This window comes from Chinchilla lanigera, unplaced genomic scaffold, assembly GCF_000276665.1.
Source record: "Chinchilla lanigera isolate Chin_1 unplaced genomic scaffold, ChiLan1.0 scaffold00046, whole genome shotgun sequence".
NCBI classification, from domain to species: domain Eukaryota; kingdom Metazoa; phylum Chordata; class Mammalia; order Rodentia; family Chinchillidae; genus Chinchilla; species Chinchilla lanigera.
The window spans coordinates 15,781,265-15,806,642 of record NW_004955447.1 but is presented as its reverse complement, the minus strand read 5'-3'; the positions used below and the strand labels follow the sequence as shown (position 1 = coordinate 15,806,642).

The 25,378-nt window shown below is 40.3% G+C and overlaps 1 long non-coding RNA gene across 2 annotated transcripts in view; it reads left to right on the top strand.

Moving 5' to 3' along the window:
* The first annotated feature begins 19,402 nt into the window (after window positions 1–19,402).
* LOC102007605 overlaps window positions 19,403–25,378 on the top strand; it is a 12,485-nt gene continuing 6,509 nt past the window's right edge. For both annotated transcript variants that reach the window (XR_001235717.1, XR_001235716.1), the window contains exons 1-2: window positions 19,403–19,590; window positions 22,377–22,504. This is a non-coding gene — a long non-coding RNA (uncharacterized LOC102007605). The remainder of the gene's footprint in view (window positions 19,591–22,376; window positions 22,505–25,378) is intronic.

The window sequence follows — 25,378 nt, the reverse complement described above, 5'->3', positions numbered from 1 at the left end:
GCCCGGCCCCGGGCCTGAGCCCCTCGAGGCTCGGTTGCGGGCGCCGAGATCCGGGCAGCCCCAGGGATCCGGGCAGCCCCAGGGAACCGGGCAGCCCCAGGGATCCGGGCAGCCCCAGGGATCCGGGCAGCCCCAGGGATCCGGGCAGCACGCTCCCCGCGGCCCAGGACGCGCGCCAGGTGGGAGCAGCCGCGGAGCGGCGGAGCCGGGTCCTGCGCGTGTGGCGCTGGGAACCACGGGCTCGGCGGGGTTTTGTGTTAACGTTTACTTTGGAGTGTTTTGTTTGGCCAGCCCTGCTGCGGTTTTAGAATCTCCATCTGAACGCCTTTAAGGAGTAAATACACCTGTCCAGTTTGCCAGTGTCCCCGCTATTTCCTCTTCCACCCGACGGCTTCAAATATTTGAATTTACCTGCGTAGCCCCGGAAAACATCTCGGTTTGGGACTCTCGTCCTGCTCTGGCCCAAGACCTACAGGGGGGAGATCGCGGGTCCCTCTCCACGAGGTGCCCTTGGCAGAGGGCTTTTGTCCCGGCGTTCCCCGACAAGGAGCCTCTAGTGTGGCTTCGCCGGGGCAAGTTTGGGAGCCGAAGTTCCAGCCCAGATACGCTCGGGCCGGGCGCACGGAGAAGCCCCGCCCCTGAGCTTCACTTCAGAGCAGCCGAGCGAAAGCTCCCAGACTCTCAAGGGGCCAAACTTCGCACCTTGGTCCTCGCGGTGCGCGGTGCGGCGCTGTTTGGAGGGGAGCTCTGATTCCTTCTTGAGCACCTCTGCTCCCCTTTCTCTCCACATCCGGAAGGCCGTCCTTCTGCGGGATGAAGAGATCGAGTTTTTCACCTACCGCGATTGTAGCTGCTGTCATAGGCTGCTTTGCATCCTCTACTTCAAACTATTCATTGCGTTTACTCTTCTACTTCTCCACATTGACTGTTGAAACATTTTACCACTGTCTGAATCATAATGAATATACATGGTTACTTTTTTTGGAAAAAAAAATATGAAAAGATTTGTGGAAAGACGTTCCTTTGTCAGAGGCAAACATTTTATCTTCCTTTTTTTCCAAGCACGTTCTACGGACATATAAATATGGGTGTATCACACTCTTCTTTCCACAAATGGCAGTTTTGTATAATAAACATTGCTTTGAACGTTTGCTTTTGTCACTTTAATATACACCTTAGCCCTAAATCTCCACCTCGTCCTTTTTAACGGGGTTCACTGTGTCAATGTGCCAGTACTTCTCTAGAAAGTATTTGTGTGGGGGCGGGGAGGGAGCCTTAGGAACCCTCTTTCGCTAGTCCCTGCAGCAGATACACTGCCATGGCTGAGTAACGCAGAGCGCGATCAATGAAAGACGGGTCCTCATTTGGAGAAGGAATGTTTCTTCAGCTACATCACCAAACAGTTCTCCTCTGCAGCTTTATTTACAGTTCAAGACACTTCCTCTTCCGTGTCTCACCTGAGAAGATAGCGTCTTCTCAGAATGCAAACCAGAATCTGCTGCCCGGGGAGCAGCCCCCTTTAGCAGTCTTGGAGGAAGTGATACATCTTTGATGGCTGCAGAATCAGAACTTAGCAGGTTCTCAGTGGATGGATCGGTCTACTCCTTGCCCTCCCACATAGAACTTGGAAGTACCTTGTTTATGAAAAATAGCAAAGTCTGCTTTTAAAAAATTATATTCCATGTCCAGTGGCCTCTAATCATGTTGTACTGCAAAAGAATGGTTTTTGTTGTTTTTTTTTTCTGGTACCGGGAACCGAACTCAGGACCTCGTGCTTGCCAGGCAGGCGCTGTGCCGCTGAGCTAAATTCCCAGCCCCAAGAATGATTTTTGTGAGCTAATCTGGCAATATGGGTAAGGGCACTACCCAGCAAAGTGTCCCAAGCATATTCAGTGTTCCATAAGGGGTGTTCAGGCACCCGGAGAGGCCGCTGAGTAGGAGCAGGTGCGCAGACTCTGGGGTAACAGCTGCCTGGGTTTGACTCCTACACTCTTCTTTTACTAACTAGGATCCTGAGCAACTTCGTGGTTATTCTTCTATGCAACATGCAAAAGATTCTAATAGTATTTTCTTCATTGGGTTTTTGTTTGCAATAATTAAATGAGTTACTGCATGTAAAGCACTTAGAATAGGATTCAGCAGCTCACACTCGGAGGATCCCAGTCATAGTAAGCACCAGACGGCTCTTAAAAAATGTTCTGCAAAGGTTAATGGTACCACAGTGCATGAAGATGCCTCATGTAGCCAAGATCTAAACTGCAGATAAGATTCCTTCATTCCACAGCAGCACATTAGCACCTCTGTGTGCTATGAACTGGAGTCACATGATGAAAACAAGGGTAAATTAAGCAGAAATGAGAAATCACAACTGCACCATTACTACAGGTTAATTTAATCAGAGAGTATTCTGCTTGTGGCTATTTCTTTGGGCTTGTGCACACAGATTACACATTGTTCACATTCAAACCACACTGCATAAATTACACAGTGATCAACAAATTTGATTCTGTCATCATCAGTATTTCAGGATTTGTATTTTAACAAGAAATATGAAGACTGAAAAAAGGTTAGTAGTTGTGGAATTTGGATGATGGATACATAAAGTTTCATTTTACTATTCTCTTATATGTTTGAAGCTTTCTGTGATAAAAACGTCTGCATCTAGTAACTACACAGTCAGAGTGATACCCAGTCCAGTAAAACACCACTGATGTTCTCACTGGGAATATCTCGATACAGTGAGAACAAGGATTTAGAATGACCTTTAACAACGTGTCTTTTCATCATTTTAGGCATTTGTTTCTGTTTGTAAATGGAAACTATAATTCTTCTCTGTCCCATCACAGTGATTACTATGGGACTCAAATGAGATACTCTCTCAAAGTGTTTTATGAACTATAAAGTACTTTATGTTCATGGATATAGTAGTGATAAAGACTTTCTCAATAGTTGCTTACTCTCTTTCCTAGAAGTGCTTACTACCAAGACTTTTAATTAACTGGCTGACGTCAGCTGCACACACCCTTATCATCTGAAAAGTGTTTTCAACATTAAGAATATCAACTTTGAAAAAGAATTCCCTATAATTTTACATATAAATGTTGGTATAGGAATAGACATGCAAAAAAAAAAAAAAAGAAATAGACATGCAGGTAGATAAGACGTTCATATGAACTTTTGTGGAAAATATCTAGAAGGATGCACACCAAACACGTACTTACTTCTGGGGAATGGCTGAGGCAGAGGGTTGGAGAACAGGAGTTTGTTCTTCTTGCTTTGCATATCTCTGTAATATTTTTTCAGAACAGGTATTACTTTTACAAATGAAAATACAAATCAAAGACAACCCTCTCTTCTAGCAGCCACTGTATTTTCAAATATTGCCATTTATTAATCATATATTTGCACATCACTTTCTCAGATTGACCTCATGTGTCCCCCACATTTGTTCATAGTGTAACTGCCCGAACCTGTGACAGCTGGCCAGATGTTGGCTGAGTTTCATAGCCCATTTTACTCATGACTGTTGGGCCTTTGAAAGACGGAGCATGCCCATTATTTCTCATCCTCTGCCTTCGTCACGTTCCTGTGTATTTTACTCCTTCTGTGATGTATATTTTTAAAGTCTAAGTTTTGTTCAGGATAAGAAGGCTACATCACCACAAAGCTAGGCCTTCCCTGCATATTCCCACCAGAGCTCAATTTAATTCATAATATCCTACATCCTAAAAATTATGTAACTGCCCATTCTTTTTTTTGAAACATGTTAGACAGATAGTCATGGCTTGCTACCCCCAAAGAAAAACTACCAGTTATTATAAATATGGGTATATGTTCCCTACCCCAAACTCTGTCCTATAGTTTTTTGGACTATCTCACATGAGGACAAATATAACAATTTAAAAGTGTATGCAAGAGGTTGAGAATTTCAATAATTCACTGAGAACCCACACAGCACTTTAGTCTGAGAAGGATGCCTGACTGTAATAAATACAGACAGCATTTGTAGAACGCAGTTTGAGCAGACATGCTCCTGAGCGTTTAACTTCATTCCTCACTCCGTCCTCACCACACCCCACTTGGGTAACAAGCGCTATTAGTGATCCTTAGAAAAGAAGAACATATTTATTCCTAAGGTAAGGATACGCTCCTTTGTCTTCCTAAAAATCTTGCAAAAGAAACAATGACATATTTGTTTGAAAACACTTAATGCTGTTTTTGTTCACCATTAGTGAGCAACATGATGAAAGTTGACACTTTGCATTTTAAAATAGTAACAGAAAGAAGAAGTGCATTTGAAAAGCACGTTTTATGGACCAGGTATTTTCCTTAGATTATCTTATTTGTCACACTAACACAGTAGATGAGATACTGTAAGTATTCCTGTACAATGGAGGGAGAGTGAGATTCAGAATGTTTAAGTAACTTCTCTAATGTCTCACAACTTTAACTGATAGAATCAAGGTTTAAAACTAGAGAGGTGTGAAGCAGCCAAGACAGACCCCTTCAAGTGTGAACAGGTTCCAGCTGAAGGCTGATCTTGTTCCAGACTTGATGCGTGGATGTCACTGGCTTCCTCTGCCTCTCTGTGGTGATCACTTCCATTCTCCTAGACAGAAGGCAGGCTGAGAATGACGGGAGAGTGACCAAGGAAGACTGAAGGCAGCCCTTTCTCTCCCCACACCAGGGAATCCAACCAACTGGTTCTTGCTCTTCTGCTGAGGCTTCAAACCATTGGTCGTCCCCTCAAAAAACAGAAAGGCATTTGGTTTTCTGGATTTGGATCTTCTAAGTCCACTTTGCATCATCCTTCATGTTTTTCCATAAATTTCTCAGGAATATCTCTCCACCCCTGTACCTTTAACTGTCTTCACTGTGGGAATAACTTACTGTCATGACTTGTATCTAGATGTCCCCCAAAGCCTGCTGCAGTCATAGGCGGGGCTTTTTCAGAGATTCCCGGATCTAGAATGTATAATGCTGGGATTGATTCATGGTGCCATGCTAGGATCAACGGCAACAGGATTAAGGATGTGAGTGCCACCCAACTAAGTAGCCTGGGTAAGGGATAGAAAAATCTGTGGTTGCTCATTGTTGCTCTCCTACCTTCTGCCCACCAGGAACTGTTTTCCTCTGGGATGCCACTGTGCCTTGGAGCCAGCTGACTATGGACTGAAATCTCTACAAACTGTGAGCTAAACAAATCTTTCCTCCTTCAACTTTGATTGTTGGGTGTTTTGTCTTAGCAATGAGAAAAGTAAGATACTTACAATACTGTGCTTGCCAACCCTGATTCCCTACCCAAGCTCCAGATTCTAGTCTCCAAACTTTCCTGGACTTACCCATGGGTGTGTTTCATCAGCTTTTTCAGCTCACTGTCTCTTCACTTGTATATTTCTCCTTCAGCCCTCTGTAACTCAGACTCATTCTAAATATTCATATTCCATAGCAGGGGGCTGTATTATCTAATCTACTCCATATTCCTTACATCTTTTTTTTAAAGAAAAGGAAACAAAACAAAATTCCAAAGCAATATGATAGGAGGATAACATTGGTAATACCTCATGTATTGCTATCTTTAGTTACTCAGAGTATGAGATATCAGCATTTAATTGTCCAAACAATATAAGCACAGATGTATCTTTTCAATGAACTGACAGAAATTAGTAGTATAACTATCGTATATTTTTTTCTTGTGCTTTTCCCTTCCTTCACTTTATATCTTTTACATGCATCTCCTATTTTCATTTCTAAGACTACTCTAACTCATAATCATTTTATGCTTTTCTTGGAATATTCTAATTTATCACTCTTGCTTACTTACTTTTCTCATTGCTGGGACAAAATACCCAAAACCCAAAGTTAGAGGAGAAAGGATTATTCAGCTCACAGTGTGTGGAGCTTTCAGTCCATAATTAGCTGGCTCCAAGGCAGGGTGGCACATGGCAGAGGGCCAACACTTCATGGCACTAGAAGATACCACAAGTAACAAGGAGGAGAGATACTAATCTCTTTTGGTTCCTTATATTTTATGCAGGTTACTCATCCCAGGGCATGTGTAGCACTCGTACTCTTAATCCCAGCACTGGACCATGAGTAAATCACAAATTCTAGAAGCCTACCCCATGACTGCATGAAGCTTTTGGAAGACATCTAGACACAAACCATAACAATCCACCACTGGGCCCAAAGACTCTTGTACATTCCTTTATGCAAATGTCATTGAGTCCAGCTCTAAGAGTTGCCAAAGTTCTAACAGTTTTAACATTGCTGAAAAGTCAAAGTCCCAAGTCTCTTCTGAGAAGTAAGGCAAATTCTTAGCTATGAGTCACTGTACAAATGAAAAGAAAGGTAAACACTTCCAGCATTCAATGGTACAAGATTGACATTTCCATTCCAAAAGGTATAAATAAGAGGATACAAAGGAATGGCACCAGAGCAAGTCCTAAATCCAGCAGAGCAACAATTAAACTCTGTAGTTCCATGTGCAGCATACAAGGCCATCTGTGGCAAGACATGAACTCCAAAGAGGTTGGGTGGCTTCACCCCTACAGTACTTCCAGTGCTGGTGGTGGTAGCTCCCATGGCTTCTCTCTTGAGCCCTCTCTGCTCCCTCCTTGCAGTTTTCCTCAAATGATCCACTTTCCTGGCCTCTCCATACTTCTGGGGTCTCCACAGCACCTTTGGTTTCAGACTCACAGCTTCACACACTGCACTCTCATGGGCACATTTCCTGGCCTCCCAGACCTTCTGAAATCTGGGTGGAAACCTTCCTGAACCCACGGTTCTTCCATTCTGCATATTATTAATACCAGTGCCATATGGACACCAAGTTCTGATGCCAACTGGAGCAGTAGCTCTCCCTTGACTGTAGCTCTCCCTTGACTGATCCAGAGTACCTGGATCACTTAGCACTCTGAATCCAATTCTGAGGAATGAATTCTCTATGCTGCTGAGATCCTGGAAGATAGTGTGTCTGCCACTGCTATGGAACATGTCCTAGACACACCATGGGACTGCCACCATTCTGGAACATGGTGCTCTGGGACTTCTCAAAGCAAAGTCTTTCACTTTTGCAATTTTGAGGCTGTAAAGGGTGGAGTCCTGCTGCTTCTTGTGATGTCCTCAGGCCATCTTTTCTATTCTCCTGTTCCTTCTCAGCCATCAACATCTGCTCTGCTCTATCTTTGCAGTCCACAGCTTTACTGGAACTTCCTCTCTGGAAAAACTCAGAATGTTTTAAATCATTCTGCTGGCCTCTTTGCTTTTAATTCTTAACATAGACCTGACTAACAGCTTTCAATGACAGCCATGACACCATCTCAACATTTGACTGCCTTGAATTTTCTTCTGCCAGATTAATTAGTCCACCACCCTTAATCTCAGCCTCAGGCAAGGTCTCTGGACACAAGCAAAATGCAGACAAACTTTCTGCCAAGCCATAACATATATCATTTGGAGTCCAACAGCCAATGCATTCCTTCTTCCCAGCAGAAGCCTCCAGAGCCTGGTCTTTATCCGAAGGATTTCTATCAACACTCTGGTCTTCTGAACTCTGATCTAAATCTCCCACAGGGAACAGCCTAAGGCATTCCAGCTCTACTTTTTCAGTCACCCTTCAAAATAAGGCCCCAAGAAGTCTTCTTTTGCTCCAGCTGACTTACTCTCTCCTTGCTACAACAGTCAGGATCCTGAGGTTGTAAGCAACAGAAACATTAACTCAAGCTGAACCAACTTAAGGTTGCTGTAGTTATATGCTGGCTTCAGACTCTGTTTTGTTCAGTCTCCCTCTGTCACTTTGATTTTCCCTGTAATTTTCTCAATTCTGTGCCAAGTTCTCCTCACAGTAAAAAAAAAAAAAAAAATGACTGCACATCCTCACTCCACAAAATTCACAAGAAGGGAAAATATCTTTGGCAGCGACTTCAAAAATAGAGGGGAAGACTGGGGATTTAGCTCAGTGGGGCAGCACCTGCCTGGCAAGCATGAGGTCCTAAGTTCAATTCTTGGTACCCCACCAAAAAAATATTTAAAAATACAGAGGAAACTTTCCCCTTGGCAGACATCTTACATCTGGTTGCCTCATCCTTCTACCAACTACTAGGGACAGAAAGGATCAGATAGGCTTACATCAAACAGAGTCCACCTTTGCAATTAAAAGTGGGTGGTCAGTAATACTAAATTATATAGTCAAAATGTGGAAGCCCCTGGTCCTCAAAGAAAACTCTGAAAATCCTGTGGAAAGCAAGGAGAAATGGGTGTTATGGAGGCAATCAATGACCACTATAACCCCATGTTCTAAAGATCCATTTTTCAATATCTGTTGTAGCATATATGATACCCTGCTTTATATCAGTTTATGTATGTGTATCTTTCTCTCATTATATTCTGAGGTAGGAGATGGCTTTAGCATAATTTTCATGACTGTTTTCTCTAAACTTCCAAATAATTGAATAGGTTTTATTTTTCCTCTGAACAGGTTTTCCTTCAGCAGTGACATAATCATAAAGTAACTAATGTGTATTGAGTTGCCATGTGTTAGGCCTTGTTATAAGCATTTGCGTGCACTGACTCTCTTAATCCTTACTTCTCATTTAGTAGAGTAACTTTCCCACATAGCTTGTGTGTAGTGAAGCCAGGATTGGAGCCAAAATAGTGTGAATCCACAGCCTATCCTCAAGAAAACTTGTGTTTCTTTTTCATGTTTACTAGTTTTCTCATTAAAATACACCTCCTACAAAAACATTCACAAAAAAGCTATTTCTTGTTTTACAGCCAAATGTATTTCTTTACATTCAGCATAGTGCTCAATCTTATCAGTTCTTCTTTCCCAAGGTATTGGTTCTTTATAGTTTGTTCTTACATTAAGTTTACCATCCAAGTTATGAACAGTTCTTGGCTACACTTTTAGAATAAAATATTTCAGAATTCAAACTCTTACTTTCACCCAAAAAACATCTTCTCAACCTCAAGTCTTCTTCCTTACCTGATTAGCAATATCCAACTTTCTTCTCAAAATGTAGTTCATATCTGCAGTTGCTTCTGACAAAGTTCTTCCACCCACACTCTGTACCCAGCAACCTGTTGCAGTAGTAGAGCCCTATTTTCTGAGTACAGGTGGCAGGCTGCTGAGCAGTCTATATTCATTCACCAAAGTTTGAACTTGCCTTTTAATGTCAAGGCAATTATGATGTACCTATGGAAACACCAGCATTTGACACTTTAAAGATAATATGCACACACTAGATATATGATTCCTGTTTTCAATTAAAGATCTTTTAGTATTTGATTCATTTTTATTTTATTACTTATTTGAGATTCATTCAAGGGTTTACCTATTATTGTTAAAACAGTGATTCTCAATGCTGGCTACACAATTAGAATTTCCTAGATCCAGGGTGTTTTTATTAAAAAAATACTGATACCTTCTACCTTTCCACATCAAATCTCTGTGAAGAAAACTCTGCTTTCTAGTATGATTCTATTTTATAGCCAGAGAGTCATCATATTAAACTTTTATTCATGAAGCCAAAAGAGATCATTCTAAAACTTAGAAATGAAAACATTATAGCTCCAGAACCATCTTATTCATTGGGTACTGGAGTTACAATGAGCCTTCTAATGGGTATCAAAAATATGTGAGAAATCTAAAAAGGGTAACTCATACAAATAATTTTAACAAATTTGAAATTATTAAGAATACTTTTACATATTTCTCAACTCCTAAAAGCTGTTTTAATATTAGTTCTGAGTAAATTTTAGTGTGTTTGCCATGATTCAATGTGAATCTTCCACTAAAAACCTGCCCTATAACAATGTCCTTAAGTGTTTAAATTTCAATTCCATTATAACAGTGTGAAACGTTCCCATTTGTCACTAAAAAAATGTCAAGGAAGGAAAAGTGAAGACAATAGTCTGGAAACACCCATTCATTTGAGTACAAAATGGCAGCTTTCTAGGTCTTAGTTTCAAATAGAAGATAAGTTTTTCATGTTTTTTTCTGAGCTATGCTTTTTGTTCAATGTTATTATGACTGAAAGAAGAACTTTAGGTGGGAGAAAGACAGCAAAACTGTATTCAGGAAAGATGAATTGGAGATCCAGCATGGCTGAATAGAGGAGCAGCCATGCCGGAGTTACTCAGAAATAGTCAACTAAAAACAGGAAGCTGGAAGAAAGGGAGGGACACACATCCTGGTGCCAAAATCAATCTGAAATAAGAGACTTGTAGATCAAATAAAACATGAGCATGGGACTTTATAAAATGGCAAGGCATCCCACGGTGCTGCCTGTGAGACCTCTACCTGCACACAGAACAGGAGCTGTCATTCTGAAAGGTTCCCAAAAAACAGGGACTGAAATTGCGATGCAAATGCAAGACTGAGATGTAAGGCCCCTCTCCTCTTTTGCCTTCCTCAAAACAGAGAACATTGCAGCCTGGCAGCAAATTTTGCTGGCACACACAGGGCGAGGGACCAGAGAGCTGCTCTGTCCTCAATGGGAGCCAGGAAAGGTAGTGAATGGAACAGCACCACTCCCCCTGCCCTGCTCCCAGTGTTACGAGAGAGGAGGACATGGGACATAAGTGGCCTTCGGCCATGGTGGGGCAATGAGTGGTAAGTCTGATATCACCACCACCAGCACCACTCCTAAAGGCATGAGAGAGGAGAGAAACATGGGACCCAAGAAGCCTTTGGTTATCTCCACAGCAGTGCCAGGGGTAGTAAGTCAGCCAACAGCACACATCCCCATCCTGCTCCCAGTGGTGTAAGACAGGAAAGAGATATGCCAATGAATGTAACAGATGAGGCTGTGCAAGGACTGGAAGGGTCCAATTCTACAGGGGATTGGGAGCACCCTTAGGATATCTATTGGAAGGCACCACAGCAACTGGGAAAGCAATTCAGAGATAAACAGGGTAAGGAGGATGGGCAGGTCACTGGGGGACATCTAGAAAGTTGCTGGTTGAAGACACTGGCCCCAGCTCCCACATCCAGAAGACAAGATCAGCCCCACACCCAGTGCTAATCCTACTGCAGACTTGACGGGTGTTATAGTTGGTTCTGGATGTCCCTGAAAAGCCTCATGCAGTCACAAGGTGGGGGTGGGAAGGCTTTTTAGAGGCAGCTGAATGTAGAATTTGTGCGTGATTCTTGATCCAATGCTGGGATTAAGCGTGTGAGTGCTACACTTGCCCTAGAGAGGGCAGCCTGCATATAATACAGGAGACAGAAAGAGTCTTGTCTCTCCCTCTTGTTGTTTTTGCTGTCTCCCACTACCGTGTGTTACCTCTCTGTCTTGTGCCACCCTGCCTTGGAGCCAGCCAACTATGGACTGAAACCTCTATGAACTGTGAGCTAAATAAAACCTTTCCCCTTGGGTGTTGGGTATTTTTTCTCAGCAATGAGAAAAATAACTAGGATGAAATTTGGTACCAGAGAAGTGAAGTCCTTGCTGTTACTATACCTGACCATGTGATTCAGGAGCCTTTGGGAATGGCTTGTGGGAAAATGTGAAGAGGTTTGGAGATGCTGGCTGAAAAAGTAAAGCTGGAGCACTTTAGGATGTATTATGTGAGAGATTCAGGTCAGAACTCAGAAGACCAGAGTGTTGACAGAAATCCTTCAGATAAAGACCAGGCTCTGGAGGCTTCTGCTGGGAAGAAGGAATGCATTGGCTGTTGGACTCCAGATGATACACGTTATGTCTTGGCAGAAAGTTGGTCCTCATTTTGTTTGTGTCCAGAGACCTTGCCTGAGGCTGAGATTAAGGGTGGTGGACTAATAATCTGGCAGAAGAAAATTCAAGGCAGTCAAATGTTGAGATGGTGTCATGGCTGTCATTGAAAGCTGTTAGTCAGGTCTATGTTAAGAATTAAAAGCAAAGAAGCCAGCAGAATGGTTTAAAACATTCTGAGTTTTTCCAGAGAGGAAGTTCCAATAAGGCTATGGACTGCAAAGATAGAGCAGAACAGATGTTGATGGCTGAGAAGGAACAGGAGAATAGAAAAGATGGCCTGAGGACGTCACAAGAAGCAGCAGGACTCCACCCTTTGCAGCCTTGAAATTGCAAAAGTGAAAGACTTTGCTTTGAGAAGTCCCAGAGCACCATGTTCCAGAATGGTGACAACATGAAGAATTTGTTCCTCAGAATTAGGTTCAGAGTGCTCAGTGATCCAAGAACTTTACCCTTATAAATAAAAGAAAAGACAGCCTGGCTACTGCTCCTGCTTGCAGCAGACCCTGGCGTCATCCATGTGGGGCTGGTTTTAGGTGCATGAAGAATGGAAGAATTGTGGGTTCAGGAAAGCTTCCACCCAGATTTCACATGACCTTGGAGGCCAGGAAATGTTCCCCTGAGATAGCAGTGTGTGAAGCTTTGAGTGTGAAACCAAAGGTGCAACAGATACCTCAGAAGTCTGGAGAGGCCAGGAAAGTGGATCATCTGAGGAAAACTGCAAGGAGGGAGCAGAGAGGGCTCAAGAGAGAAGCCATGGGAGATACCACCACCAGCACCAGAAGTACTGTAGGGGTGAAACCACCCAACCTCTTTGGAGTTCATGTCTTGCCACAGATTGCCTTGTATGCTGCACATGGAACTACAGGATTTAATTATTGCTCTGCTGGATTTTGGACTTGCTCTGGTGCCATTCCTTTGTATCCTCTTGTTTGTAAGTTTTGGAATGGAAATGTCTATCTTGTGCCATTGAGTGCTGGAAGTGTTTACCTTTCCTTCATTTGTACACCTGGGGGTTCATAGCTAAGAGTTAGCCTTACATCTTGGAGGAGACATGGGATTTGGACTTTTAAGAACTGTTGAAACTGTTAGGACTATGGCAACTCTTAGAGATGGACTAAATGTCATTTGCATAAAGATATATGCAAGAGTCTTTGGGGACCAGGAGTGGAATGGTATGGTTTGTGTCTGGATGTCTCCCCAAAGCCTCAAGTGGTCAGAGAGTGCAGAATTTGTAGAGGCAACTGAATCTAGAGTTTGTGATTGATTCTTGGTCCAATACTTAGATTAAGTAAGTCAAGGAGAGCTTGGAGTGAAATATTTCAAATCCTGAAAGAAAGAAAGCTCCAATCCATATTGATATACCCTGCAAATCTATCTTGCAAAATCTATGGAAAAATAAGATACTTCCATGACAAAGAACTGACAAAATTCATGACCAAAAAATCAGCTCCCAAAAATGTTCTGAAGGATATTTTAGAAAGAGATAATGAAGGGGATACAACTCCAAAACACCAACAGAAAGAATCCACCTGGCAAGACAAGCAATTAAACAGAGGAGAAAGACAGGGAACCAAAAAAGGAAAGTAATATGACAAGGATAAGCCAATACATATCAGTTATAACAATCAATGTAAATGGTCTCAATTCACCAGTCAAAAGAAACAGACTGGTAGAATGGATCAAGAAGCAAGATCCAACAACATGTTGAATACAAGAAATACATTTAACTCAAAAAGAAATTCATAGACTGGAAATGAAAAGCAATTTTCCATGCATCATGAAAGCAATATTCCATGTGACAGAACCCAGAAAAAAGCAGGGGTAGCTATTCTATTTGCAGACAGTGGATTTCAAGCCAAGACTGATCTAAAGAGCTAAAGAAGATCACTACATTCTTGTTAAGGGAAAGCTCCAAGAGGAAGAGATAACAATCATAAATATATATGCACCAAATACTGGCACACACAACTATATACAACAAATATTACCAGATATAAAAAAAATCAAGTAAGTATTAATAGAGTTGTAATGGGGAACATCAGTACCTTACTATCACAAATACACAGATCAACTAGACAAAAATACAACAAAGATATATCAGAAATGTGCCATGCTTTTGCACAAATAGACTTAGTAGATGTCTACAGAGTTCCATCCCACAACAACAGAATGCACATTCTCTATGTAGAATATGCTTTTAAAAATGCCAGAGAATTCAAATTATCCCATGCATATTATCAGACCATAGTGCAATGAAACTGGAAATCAATGGTAAAGGAAACCACAAAAACTATATAAACACCCTCTGAACAACCAATGGGCTACAAAGGAAATTAAGGAATTAGAAAGTTTCTACAATTAAATGATATTACTGATAGAACATACTGGAACTTATGAGATGCAATGAGAGTAGTCCTGTGAGGGAAATATATAGTGGTGAATTCCCACATCAGGAAAACAGAGCAAGGTCAAATAAACAACCTAATATTCAACCTAAACTTTTAGAAAAATAAGAACAACTGAAGCCCAAAGCTCAAATGAGGTAGGAAATTAAAATGATAAGAGCAGAAATTAATGGAATAGAGATTAAGAAAACAATTCAAAGAATCCATGAATCAAATAGTTTGTTCCTTTGAAATATTAAATAAAATCAACAAAACCCCTACCAAACCTATTTTAAAAAGAAAGAAAATACTCAAATCCAGGTAATTAAGAATGAAAAGGATGAAATCACAACAGATCCTTCAGAAATCAGGATCACCAACACCTACTTTAAGAACCTGTATTCTAATAAGATGGAAAACACAGAAGAAAGGGACAGATTCCTAGATACATATGAACTACCAAAGCTGAAACAAGAAGATATAAAAGTTCTAAATAACCCCATATCACTCAATGAAATGGAAAATGTAATTAAAATTCTACCAAGGAAAAACCCAGGTCCTGATAGATTTATTGCTGAATTCTACAAGAAATTTGGAGAAGATCTAATGCCACTATTCCTCAAACTCTTCAATGAAATTAAAAGGGAAACAATACTCTCAAAGTCATTCCTAGAAGGAAGTATTATCCTTATATTTAAAACCAGAGAAAGACCCAACCAAAAAAGAGAACTACAGAACTACAATCTTCCTAATAAGCATAGATGCAAAAATTCTTAGTAAGATACTGGAAAAACATGATGTAACAAATCATCAAGATAATACACCAGGACCAAGACAGATTCATCCCAGGAATGCAGAGATGGTTCAACATATGCCAATCAATAAGTATAATACACAATGTCAACAAAACTTAGCATAAAAATCATATGGTCATCTCAATAGATGCAGAGAAAGTATTTGACAAAGTTGAACACTCATTCAGGATAAAAACCCTATAGAAAATTGGAATGGATGGTATTTATCTCAGTCTGATAAGAGCCGTTCATGATAAACCAACAAATAGCATCACACTGAATGCACAAATATTGAAAGTTTTCCCTCTAAAATTAGAAATAAGACAAAGATGTCTACTGTCACTACTTCTATTCAATATAGTTCTGGATGTATTAGCCAGAGCAATTAGACAAGAGATAGAAAAAAAAAAAAAGGAATAAGGATAGGAAAGGAAGAAGTTAAATTGTCATTACCTACCGATAACATGATATTCTGCATAAAACACCCCAAAAACTCTACCACAAGATGTGTAGATTTAATAATAAAATTCAGTAGTATAGCTGGATACAAAGTCAATACTTAAAAACCAATAACATTCCTGCACAAAAATAAACTCAGTGAGAGAGAAATTAGGGTAACCACAGATTTCACAATAACATCAAAAAAGTGATATAGGAATCAGTCTAACGAAGGAAGTGAAAGATCATTACACTGAAAACTGCAGTACTCTTAAAACAGAGATCAAAGACGATAACAGAAAATGGAAATATATCCCTTCCTCTTAGACAAGAAGAATAAACATAGTGAAAGTGGCCATATTCCCAAAATTGTTAAACAGATTTAATGCCATCCCAATCAAAATATGGATAGCATACCTCACAGAATTAGAGGAAACAATTTTAAAATACATTTGAAACCAGAAGAGACAGAGAATAACAAACACAATTCTCAGCAACAAAGGGAAGGCAGGAGGTATCACAACCCCTAGCTTGAAATTATATTACAAAGCCACCGTGATAAAAACAGCATGATGTTGGTTAAAAACAAAAAAAAGATAATTGGAACTGATTAAAAGATGCAGAAACAACTCCAAACACACTCTGCCCCCTTACCTTTGACAAAGAGACTTAACACCTTCATGGGAAGAAAGATAGTCTCTTTAATAAATGGTGCTGGGAAAACTGAGTTTCCACATGCCAAAGACTAAAACTAGACCCATGTCTGTCACCATGTACTAAACGAAAATAAAAATGGATCAAAGATCTAAATATTAAAACAGAAAGTAGAACCTTCTGTTGGAAGATAAAATAGGTAAAACTCTTGAAGTCATAGGGGTAGGCAAAGACCTTACGAACAAAACTCCAATTGTACAGGAACCATCACAAAGAATCAATAACTGGGATCTCATCTTATTAAAAAACTTTTGCACAGCAAAAGAGATCACCAACAGAGTGGAGACAATCTACAAGTGTGAAAAAAATGTTTGCCAGCTATTCCTTAGACAAAGGACTTCTATCTAGAATATATAAAGAACTCAAAAAGTCGTATCCCCCAAATTTAGAGACCCAATCCAAAAATGGGCATCTGAAATGAATACATACTTCACAGATGAAAAATACAAACAGTAAATAAACAGATGAAAAGATGTTCAACATCACTGATCGTTAGAGAAAGGCAGATTAAAACATTGCTGAGATTCTGTCTCACTCCATAAAGAATGGCTATTATCAAGAATGCAAATGATAACAAATGCTGGTGGGACTGTGCAGAAATAGGAACCCTTTTCCACTATTGGTGGGAATGGTACAACTATTGCAGAAATTAGCATGGAGATTCCTCAAAAAACTAAAACTAGAAGTTCCATTTCATCCAGCTATTCCCCTTCTTCATATCTTTCCAAAAGAATTAAAAGCATTACACCACAGCAATATATGTGCACCCATGTTTATAGCAGCACAATTTGTAATAGCTAAGTCTTGGAAACAGCCCAAAGGGATAAAGATGTAAGTTTTGTATACAATGGAGTAGTACTCAGCCATAAAGAATGATAAATTAAGACATATCTAGCTAAAATGATACACCTTGAGACCATAGCCTTAAGTGAAATAAATTGGACACACCTGTGTAAATATCACATTGTTTCTTTCTCTAATGTGAAAAGCTGAAAGTGTAAATAAGGAGCAAAATGTATAATTAATATTGTAGAATTGGGGCTGGGGATTTAGCTCAGCGGCAAAGTGCCTGCCTGGCAAGCGCAAGGTCGTGAGTTCGGTTCCCGGTACTGGAGAAAAACCAAAAAAAAAAGCTGTCCTTAATATTGTAGAATAGGAATAAAATGTTCAAATAAAAAGGAGAACTAGTGAGGGGGAAAGAAAGGAAAGGGGAAGATAAAATGAGAAAAAAGGAAAAAACGGAAACAAAGCTTTTATAAGTAAAGAGCAGAAGAGTGATTGAAGGGAGGGGAAGGGAATGGGGAAAAATGAAGAATCAAGACAGATCATGTACAGGTACAAATTCCCTGTGCTGAATGTGATCATTATGTATATCTAAAATAAACCAATAAAATTACTTAATTACAAAAAGAGAAATGAATCATCTGAAACAGTGTTTTTGGTCTAGAAATATTGCGGAACTCAGTGTGGTCTCCGATGTCTTCACCCTGCCTAGCTCCTAAAGTCAAAAGCCAAAGTCCACAGAGTAATATTTGAGATTTCTCTTCCATCCAGTTGTGAGGATTCGTCTTCAGGATTTAAAATAAGGGTATCAGACTATAACCATCCTGCAAATTCTCTGTGAGCTTGAGTTTAAAAAGATTTAAAATGTCTGTATGTGTGAGTTTCATACCATTGGACAGATCCAACAGATAGATTCCAAACTCTTTTATGCAGAAATCAAAGAATTGCAAATGCATCCAATGGTGGAAGCAGCTGCAGTTACTGCAGACCACAGGAAACCATGCTCAGGGCAGATCCATGCCAGCAGAAACAAAAATATGGCACAAAGAGAAAAGCTATGCCAAGGTGATAGGGAAAGTAAACAGTACACAGATAACATCAGGCTTTCAAATGTCTGAGTGGGTGCACCCCAGCCTGGTGCCTCTTACTGGGTCTCTAGGTAAGATTAAGAGAGTGCTGAGCTGTCCCGAGTTAGGGTCTTTTACAAGTATATAAAAGCTTTGTTCCAGAGCTCACCTCAATTGAATTACATGGAACAGTAGAAGGAGGATTGGCCCTGAGCTGTTGCCCAAACTCAAGTGGGTGGAGGGGAACTGTCTCCCATATGCGCTCCCTGCACTAGGTTTATATATGTCTTGGTTACTTTTCTCTCATTGCTGAGACAAAATACCTGACACCCAGAATTAAGGAAGGGAAGGTTTATTTAGCTCACAGCTGGTGGGGGTTTCAGTCCATACTTGGCTGGCTCCAAGGCAGGATGGCACATAGCAGGGGGCAACAGTTCATGGCAACAGAAGAGAGCAAAAGTAACAAGAGTGAAAAGCGGGGAGAGGCGACAAGCAGCCTCTTTCCCTCCCTTACATTGCATGCAAACTATCCACCCCAAGGCAGGTGTAGCACTTAGACCCATAGTCTCAGCAATGGACCATGAATCAATCATAAATTCTAGAAGCCTACCCTATGACTGCATGAGGCTTTGGGGGGACATCCAGACACAAACCATAACATTATACAGAATGCATACTAAAATCCTACCTGTCAAAATTTTAAAGTGATTATTCCCCAGTGTAAAAATATGGATGACTTAAATTTTCTTCAAAAATCACAATACCTTTCTTCTTTTTTTTTGATACCAGGAATCAGGAACTTGTGCTTGCCAAGCAGGCACTTGTGCCGCTGAGCTACATCCCCAGCCACAATGCTTTTCAAGCACATATGTTGAGAAGAAAGTCTTAAGGGCCACACACACGTTGAAGATCAGTGTAGAGGACAGGAAGACAGGATTGCATTGCTCTATGTTCTCTTATGCCTTTTAATGTTTTCACTGATAATTTATAATTTTAAAACATAAGTAATAAAAGTTTGGTGATAAATTTTGAATTTTTAGAAAGGCCTGTGAGGCCGTCTTGTTCCCTCTCCTTTGGAGGTGTCTTCATGACCCTCTTATTTGCTCAGATGGGGCCAAGAATGTGAGAAGAGCTTGTGGTTTTTCTGCTTGCAGAGCATGGAGCAGTTTTCACACAGTGCGCTCAGCTCCACGCATCTCAGGTGGTACCCAAGCGAGGCCATGGCCTCGGAAGAGTAATGAATCACCAATAAAAATTGATTTTAAATATTAAATATGGAAAGCTCATTTTCTCACAGTCTCACTTTCTCCTCACAGCTGTCCCAGGAGGCCCGGACTTTAAACACCTTTTTTGACAGGCAGCACTGCTGGTACACATCAGAGCTAGGATTTCAGTCTACATCTTTGTGACTTCACAAACCAGTGTCCTTACACGGAAATAAAAATTGTGAAATTGGGAAGTTTCAACGCTGCAGAATTCTTTTTCAGAACTTTGATATCTTCCTACAATTCTTCTTGAGATTTACTCTACTAATCAAAACCCATCACCACGAACCTCTAAGTATTTCTCCACCTCAGTTTCTGTTGAAACTGCTGTAATACAATGTCCTGGATTCCTAGGAGCCCAACTGTTTAAGTGAATTATCTTTGAGACAGCACCCTCGGTGTTTCTGGTAAGCTTTCTTCCTCCAATGTGCGATAATATTTGCCCCACTTCTCTTCAGGTCCTTGCTAGAGACCCCTCAGATATCTGAGGCTTCCGCTAACAGTCCCTTCAATGGTCTCTTTTTACCAGCACGTGCTTGCAGCGCACCCTGTGTGTGTTCATCTGGGGAGCAGGTCCACGTTCTCTACACATTTTAATTCTTTCTACTCCCCTTTGCCTCCTCCACCCTCATGCACTCCCTCTGTCTCTGGATCCCCTTCCCGTTTGGAAAAAGGTCTGTCTCCCGGTTTCCTACTGTCTTTTACTGTTTTTTTTTAAAATTGTTTGTCTTTTGGGTTTTTCGTATAAAAGAAGTTGTGCCATATTTAAGCTTGTGCATCTGATTTTGGGGGGGAGGCGGGTACCAGGAACTGAACTCAGGGCCTCACACTTGCCAGGCAGGCACAGTGTACATCAGATTTATTTCATTTAACATTGTGGTTTCAGGATACCTCCACTTTCCTACAAATGACTCAAGTTTATCAATCTTTAAGGCAGCATAGTACTCCATTGTGTTCAAATACCACATTTTCTTTATCTGTTCATCTGCTGATGGACACTTAGGCCACTTCCAAGACTGAACTACTATGACCTGCACTGCTGTAAACATGCATATACATGTATCATTGTGATGTGATGTCTTTAACTCTTTTGGGAAAATACCTAAAGGGGTATACCTGCTCTTTATGGTTTCTCTAACATGCTTCTCAAAGCCTTAACAGCTTTTTCTGTCCCTCCCTGTTTGAAGGCTACAGTAACATTTACAAATATTTGTTATGCCAACATCCCACTTCCAAGTATGAAACCTGAGTTAGATTTCTGTTACTGTAACAAATGACTACAAAACCTACAAATGACTTAAAACCTTAAGAATGTGTTGTGTTAGCTTTTCTGTGGGACAGTGGTGTGGGAGCAGCTTAGCTGGGTGGTTGTGGTCTAGGTCCCTCATGAGTTTATAGTCACGATGTCAGTCATGTGATGTCAGGCAGTGAATCCATTTGTCATGTGGCTCACATGGCTGCTGGCGGAAGGACTGAGCTCCTCACTGAATGCTGGGAGTCTCAGGGTGTTACTTGAGTGTTCCCATGATTTGGAAGTTGGCTTCAACCCAAGATGGAAGCTACAGTGACTTTTATGATATAGCATCAGAGGTTGTATCATACACAGTCGTGTTCACAACATCTTATCAGTTCACAGGAAGCTCTATTCAGTACAGGAGAGCATTAATATGAGATTTTGAACATCAGGAGGCGGAGGTCATTGGGCACCACCTTGGAGTTCACTATACTTTCATTAGTGTTTTATAGTTTTCAGTATCTAAACATTGACCATATTTTGATAGGTTTATCCCAAAGTACTTTATGTTCTTTGATGTCATTGTATCATGTCATTGTAAGTGGCTCTGCTTTTTAAAAATTTTTCATTTCTAGTTGTTCTTTCTACTGTAGAGAAATATAATTAACTTTTATATTGTCTTTGTCACCTGTGATCTTGCTAAAGGTGCATCTTCTAGTATCTCTTTGAGATTCTTTGAGATTTGCTATGTAGTGAAATCATGTGACTGTGAATTCTTAAAGTTTCATTTCTTCCTTTCTAATCTATATGTCTATTTGTTAATGTAGCCCACAGTCTAGGATCCTCAATGTAAAGGTAAATAGAAGTCATACAAGTGTGCATCTGTGCCTTACATCCAAGCATGGAAAGAAGGCACATAGTCCTTCACCCCTGAGTATGATGCTACAGGTTTGTAATAGATGTTTTTTATTAGGTAGGGCAATTTCCTTTTGATTCCTAACTTATTAGAAGCTACTATAAATGGATGTTGACATTTGTTCAGTGCTCTTTATGAATCTGTTTGTATAATCATATAGTTTTCTATCTTAATTTGCTCTTATGTCAAATTGCATTGATTGGTTTTTGAATGTTGAACCAACCTTGCGTTCCTGGGATAAATCTCCTTTGGACATGTTTTCTCTTTTTCACATATGGTTGTATTTGATTTCCTAATGGTCTGTTAAGGATTTTGAGTCTGTTATCATGAGAAATATTGTTCTAATATTTCCTTTCTCTGCTTTATCTTCACAATGTTAGCCTTATACAATTATTTGAGAGGTGCCCTCTTCTATTTTCTGATCTCTATATATTTACAAGTGAAATATTATTCTTCTATTTGCTTAAAATTATTTGGAATGTAAGGAAGACTTCAGTGTGAATATGAGTGATAAAAGCCTAAAAGTTGGTAATTGCTGAAGGTTAACAATAGGTATATAGGAATTTATTATACTTTTCTCTGTATTGCATAGGTTTGAAATTTTTAATAATAAAATATTTTATTTTTAAAATAAAACACTGATATTTACACAAATGGAGTACCATTCCCCCATGAAGAAGGATAAATTTGAGTCATTTATAGGAAAATGGATGCACTTGAGACCATAATTCTAAGTGAAATAATTCAGACACATAATCATAAATATCATACAATTTCTCATATGAGAAACCAAAGTATAAATGATTTAAAGAACAAAATAAAGGATATACAATAGGAATAATGAGGTAGATCTCTTGTAAGTAAGAATGGGATCTAGAGACGGAGGAAACTGGAAATACAAGGGATGGGGAAATAAAAAATACTAAGCTGTGCTATGCATACGCGCCAACTCCCCAGAATGAATGAAATCACTACTACCACAAACTTGTACTAGTGAAAATGTTCAAAATAAAAGAATGAATAAATCAGTGTCCTTCCCACAGCACCTTCTCCACTTTCCAATTAGTATGCTGGGAGAGGATGATGTCCCAAAATTTCAGCAAAGAGAGCAGAGTCTTTAACATCTGTCCTGATCATTAGGCAGCTGCATGTGTATTAAGAAGAGAGTAAGGTAAGTCAATTACACCTTCAGTCCACATGTGGGATTTAAGTCAATCTAATTCCTTGGCTTTTTCTTCAACTTAGTTTTGAAAATATCTATCCTGCAATGCTATGTTTGTCAAAATCTAACATGCGTGAGTGTCATTTGGAAGGTTTCTAAAATAGGTTGTGTAGGGCAGTGAACTCTTCTGTATGATTCTACAGTGGTAGACGTGTGACATTAGATATTTGTCAAAATCATAAAAATGTGCATAAAGACTGAACCCTGGTGTACACTATAAACTTTGGGTAATGATGTTTTCATGTAGGATCAGAGATGGGAACAAATGTACCGCTGTGGTGGGCATAATGCTAATTCAGGAGGCTGCACATGTGTGAGGTGGTATACACGGGAACTCTGTGCTTTCCACGTAATTTTTCTGTGATCCTAAAACTGCTCTAAAAACTAAAGTTTGTTTTGAAAAACAATATGTACACAGATTATTGGATTTTGTTTTCAGAATTTCTGACTCAGTAGACTTCTAGAGCTCAGAATTTGCAATTCTAGTGAGTTCTAGGGTAGTGATACTCATGTTGGTCCAGAAACTTCAAGAGAATTTCTGTTTTAATATAATGCTTCAGATTTCAGAAATAGAAAATTTGCTTACAATAAAGCCTTGGGTTCAATCCAGGTAGAATATTATTTACCTCACAAGCAACATTGACACCTCATTCTCTGTGGTTCACTTTTGTATACTTTATTTTGGAAGCTACTATATGCCAGATACCAGGATACATATTAGCATGTTGTCTGCACCACTGAAGATTTTATGATCTAATGTTTTTATCTTTAGTTCTAGTAAAATTAGTTAGTAATTTTAGAAAACTTAAATGTTCATTTCTAAACTAAACTGCAGTGCAACTAATTTTAACTTCTTTAAAATGAATTAGCAGTTGAGCTAGTCTTATAGTATAAGACAATGCAGGGTTTTTTTACATATTGGTCTATAATATAATCTAAGTTTTTACATGTCTCCCCCTAGAAAGGATTGAAAAATCATTTTACGTATCTACATACCCTTACTTTGCAGTTGAGGAAAGAGAAACCTAGAAAAGTCAGGCAACTTTACCAAAGACACTGAACAGGGCTACAGCTAAGTCCAAATTATAGGACTCCTAATGCTATGGTAAGCAGGAACATCAAAACAACACCCAGGATTTGGAGGGAGATTCATTTACATCAATGGGTACTGACTGGGATCATTTCCAAAATATCAGGCCCTGATCTCTGGTGGTCCAGGGCTTGTATGGGATAAGCAAGCAGGAAGTACAGAGGCAGCATGGCTTGTCAGTTGGGGTTTGGTTGGTACAGTGTGCGTCACAGCGAGCAGCCGTTTCTAAGAGAGAGAAGCAACTGGAACTGGAACAGGAATCACTACCTGGGCAACTAAGAAAATGAAGTACACTGGCTGGGGTACATTTTCTGTTGCATCCCCAGCAAATTTTTGCTGGGCATATCCCATGTGAGTTTCTGAGGCAAGGCACAACTAGAAGCAGTAATATTAAGGTTGTCAGTGATCCTAGGACAGACCCTTGCTAAGCTCCCCAAGGTTGTAAAATAGTGAGGGAGTTAATCTGATCTAAGAGAGTGTCCAATGTGCCCTGGATGCTTGTCAAATCCTGGCCAAGTGTTTGATTGATTGTTCTGTTCTCTTGAGGCAATGATCCTTAGGGTTTAAGCAAAAACCACAGCTGGAAGGGGGTGGGGAAGAAAGGACTGGGTGAACAGCCTGAAAAGATACAAAAATCAAAGAGAATAGGTATAGAGCAATCCCATGAACAATGTCCTCAGGTTTCAGCTGTGCATGGACTGATCAGCATCCAGAGTGACTAGAGCAGGGCTCTGAGTGCATGGTCTCTTCAGAGTGAGCCTCGGAGGAGCTGTCCAGGTGAATATTCCAGCGGATGTGGGGCTGGATTTGTGAAACTTGTAGAGGTAGTTAATATGTACCTGAGTTATATGTGTGTGCAGGAATGTCTGCAGATATAGCTGGTCTTTTAACTGGTTACAAGGCATTTGTTTGTTTGTTTGACATTTTTAGAGCTTTGTGGCCTGTATGTTATGTGTAGTTTTATTTAATCTAGTTTTTTAATTACGTCTGCTACAAATGCAGGCCTGTTGTTGTTGTGAATGATCAAGGGTAGGCCATATCTAGGGATCATTTTTTTTACAGCAGGACCCTACAAACTTTTATTGTCTTCTCAGGATGGGTGAGGAATGGGAGGTTGGGGCCAGTGACACAGACACTGAAACCTGAGCCAGCTACAGGGGTATAGGTGCCAATGCAGTGGCTTGAGCTTGCAGAACATATGGTGGGGGCAGGGCTGGTGGCTGAAGTTTTAGGCAATTGGATCCCCAGAGGGGGCTTAGGCTTCTGGATCAGATTATTTTGCATTGTTGGTGGCAGGTTTTCAAACAGCAGCAAGAAACAGTTTCCTGTGCAGAGCATCTCTGCAGAGAGTTTTGGCTAAAAGAGTTTTGTCCAAGGTGACCACAGCATATCCAGCCTGTCAGAGTTCATCCCTAACAGACCTACTTTAATCTTTAAACAGGGTGTATTCAGCATCTGTCAGGGGGATCAATTATTAGAACAGTTCATCCCAGCACAGCATGTGGCACCTGGACAGTTAGGGTTCAGTCTAAGGTGAGCTTGTCAGCTTTCTTGATCAGAAGCACAGTGGCTGTTAGAGTGCAGAGGCACAGTGGGGAAGCAGCCCTAGTGACTAGATCTAAGTATTTGCACAGATACACCACTGGGTTTTTGTGAACTCAAGGATCCATATTTTATAGTCAGCAGCTCGAAGAAATTTGTGGAAATTTTCTTGTAACCAGTGTCTGCCAGAT